This window comes from Humulus lupulus, chromosome 9 (assembly GCF_963169125.1).
Source record: "Humulus lupulus chromosome 9, drHumLupu1.1, whole genome shotgun sequence".
Classification (NCBI taxonomy): domain Eukaryota; kingdom Viridiplantae; phylum Streptophyta; class Magnoliopsida; order Rosales; family Cannabaceae; genus Humulus; species Humulus lupulus.
The window spans coordinates 110,758,650-110,762,471 of NC_084801.1; the positions used below are offsets into that span (position 1 = coordinate 110,758,650).

Here is a 3,822-nt window from a genome sequence, read left to right on the forward strand (position 1 = left end):
AAACTGTTGTTTTCTACTACTTGTCATCCTCAAACTGATGGTCAAACAGAAGTAGTTAATAGAACTTTATCCACTTTGTTGAGGGCTATCATTGGTAAGAACATTAAGACTTGGGAGGATTGTTTACCACATGTTGAGTTTGCTTATAATCGTTCCATGCATTCTGCTACTAAGTTTTCACCGTTTGAAATTGTTTATGGTTTTAACCCTTTAATTCCTTTGGATTTATCACCTTTACCTGTTTCTGAGCATGTGAATTTAGATGGCAAGAAGAAGGCAGAATTTGTGATGCAATTCCATGAGAGGACACGGCTCAACATAGAGAGGAGGACAGAGCAATACATCAAGCAAGCTAACAAGGGACGTCACAAGTAGGTTTTTGACCCCGGTGATTGGGTGTGGTTGCACATGAGAAAAGAAAGATTTCCAGCACAAAGACGTTCCAAGAAGCTACCTCGAGGAGATGGTCCGTTCCAAGTGCTAGAACTGATCAATGACAATGCCTACTGACTAGATTTACCAGGCGAGTACAATGTTAGTGCTACTTTCAATGTTACTGTTCTGAGTCCTTTTGACGTAGGTGACGATTTGAGGACAAATCATTCTCAAGAGGGGGGGAATGGTGAGGACATCAAGCCTAACGATCCAATTCAAGTTCCAGTTGGTCCGGTGATGAGGGTGCGAGCTAGGAGATTCAAAGAAGAGCTTAACAACTTAGTCCGGAGAATTCTACAACAGGAAGAGGTCGAGTTCACTACTGAGGGTGAACAAAGGCTTGTGCTGCTCATCAAAGCTGATTCAATTTAGGAGCTTGATTCCTTTAATTATTTGTTTTAGTTTGAACTATATTTTCATGTTTCATTAGAGTCTTTGTTGGAGCCAAAGACATGTCATTTTGGGCTTTTTTCATTATGGGTATTTTAGGGTTTTTTATATGTCTAAAAACCCTCTTTGTAATTTTCGGCTATATTAGGCCTTGTGGACAACTTGGAATTTAGATAATTTTGTTAATGAAAAAAAAACATTGTGAGTTTTCTTCTTGAGTTCTTGAAGAAACTTTCGAACTTATCAAGGGGATTCCTTGTGGCGTTCAAATCTGACTTATCAAACGGATAATCCATTCCCGTTTGTGGCATCTTCACCATACTGTGGTTCATACTTTGCTAAGCATTGGGTCGCGGTTTCCATTCCAAATTCGAGTGTTCTTGGGTTGTTTAACCACATTTGGTTCGGGTTTCGTCACGTTTGTTGGCGTGGTTCGTATCAACTGATCGATCCGCCAACTGTAGTGCAACTGTGGTTGGCTTTGCCTTACCCAAACCAAGTATTTTAAATACTGATAGAGGCATGAGATTTATGCTGGCTCCCAAATCACATAGTGCATGTTTACTCTCAAAGTTACCAATTGTGCATGGGATTGTGAAACTTCCAGGATCCCTCAACTTCTATGGAAGCTTCCTTTGCAAAATAACACTGCATTCTTTGGTCAATGCCACAGTTTCGTAATCCTCCATCTTTCTCTTTGATAAGATATCTTTCATAAATTTAACATAATTGGGCATTTATTTTAACGCTTCTGCAAAGGGGATGTTGATATGCAGCCTCTTGAATACATCTAAGAACTTTCCGAACTGCTTGTCAAAACAGTTCTAATGGAGTCTCTATGGATATGGAATTTTGATGTGATGATCTATAGACACTGGAGGTACCACTTCTCTTACTGGAGGATTCTCAGTAACCTTCTTTTCACTAGTCTTCTTGTCCTCAATATTAGGTGCCTGTTGATCCTACTTCTGCTCAAATCTTTTTTCCATACATGGTCCCTCATATACTGTTCCACTCCTCAAAGTAATAGCCTGGCATTGTTCATTAATATTTCCCCTTGTATTCACTTCAGTAGTGCTTGGAAGGTTCCCTTGAGCTCGGTTTGCCATAAGCGTGGCCAACTGTCCAATCTGAGTTTCCAAGCTCTGAATTGATAATCTCGTTTCTGTCATAAATTGAGTTAACACATCAGCCTGATCGTCTTGTTCTGCTTGCATTTGTTGCTGTGCAGGTCTTACTAGTTGCTACTGATAAAACCCAGGAGGACGTTGAGGATACTGTGGTTGATTATGTTGAAATTGTTGCTGCTGCCCTGACCACTTGTCCAAGAAAAATTTGGGTGATTCCGCCACCCTGGTTTGTAACTCATGGAATATGGGTTGTTGGAGGGCCTTAGGAAGTTCCCTATTGCTTGCACTTGCTCCATAGGAATGTTGTTAAAATCTCTCATTGTGCATTGTTCAAATAAATGAGGTCCCCCACATAACTCACATATGACTTGCATCTGCATAACTGGAGCTTGAATACTGTTTTCCTGTAACTATTTGGTTAATGTTGCCACTTGAGCGGACAACATTGAGATGGCATCCAATTCATGCACTCCAGCCACCTTCTAAGTTGTTTCTCTTTCTAATGGCCATTGATAGTTATTCATAGCCATTTCTTCCAACAAATCATAAGCTTCATTAACGCTCTTACTCATGAACGCTCCTCCAGATGCTGCATCTATGGTTGTGCGAGTAGTACCACACAAACCATTGTAAAAAATATGGACTTACATCCATTTTTCGATTCCATGATGCGGACATTTTCTTAGCAGCTCCTTAAACCTCTTCCACGCATCATACAACGATTCACCATTTTTTTGGTGAAAATTGTTGATTTCACCTCTATACCTTGCAGACAGCGATGGTGGGAAAAATTTTGCCTAAAATTTCTGAGTGAGCTCCTCCCATGTTGTGATAGAATTGGCTATCAGGTTAATAAGCCAACTCTTTGCTCGGTCCCTCAATGAAAACGAGAATAGTCTCAACCTCACTGCATCATTTTTCACTCCGTTCATCATAAATGTGGCGCAAAGCTCAAGGAAATTAGCCAAATGTAAATTTGGGTCTTCTGTTGGTGATCCCCCAAACTGAACTGATGATTGTACCATTTGCAAAATAGCAGGCTTAATTTCAAAATTATTAGCCTCAACTGCTGGAGGTCTAATGCATGATTTTGCCGCCTGTTACAGTAGGTACATAGTCCCTCAAACTTCTTTGTATTGGTTGTTGAACTGGTGCAACTCGTTCAGCAACTCCTGCTCCTCCAATATTACCCGCTGCTATCCCAGCCTTAATATTCTCTGCGTTGTCATGGGCAATGTTGTCAACCCCTCTGTTACCTCTGTTCTGAGCCATTATTTCTAACCTCTTCTGTTTCCGATTTATTCTACAGGTTTTCTCAATTTCGGGATCAATATGCACCCTTGATTCAGACCCCCGTCGTCGCATAAACTATGTGAATACCTAAAATCACAAATTGTAAAAGAAAACCAGAATGAGAACGGTATAAAAGAAAAGCAACCAAATTAGAAAAAGAATTAATTTCTTGATATTAGTAAAAACAGTCACCGGCAACGACGCCAAAAACTTGTTACATATTTTATACACGCAAGTATACGTGTTCGTTTAACAAGTAATATAATGTAAGAAAGGCCAAACCCACAAGAATTGTTACCAAGTACCAATCATTAATCCTAATACTCTATTTGGTTAACAATAATTTGATTATAAGAATTAAGTAAAACTATTGAAATAAAAACGTAATTGCAGGAATAAAAGAATAGCAAAAGAAATAGAATTCAATAATTAAATGAACTAGGGAAATTAACTTCATGTACCATCCACTTTATATTTTAGTAACACAAATTATACTATTCAATTCTCTCTCGTGATAGCAGGTCAACAAAAGTAACTTAGATTCTTACTAGGTTATACAAGTCTCAACCTTATG

The 3,822-nt window shown here is 39.0% G+C and overlaps 1 non-coding gene across 1 annotated transcript; it reads left to right on the top strand.

The window, feature by feature from the left end:
- Positions 1–2,615: 2,615 nt before the first annotated feature.
- On the top strand, positions 2,616–2,722 carry LOC133802856 (small nucleolar RNA R71). Its single transcript, XR_009877603.1, has one exon. It is a non-coding gene; the product is annotated as a small nucleolar RNA R71 (small nucleolar RNA).
- The last annotated feature ends 1,100 nt before the right edge of the window (positions 2,723–3,822 follow it).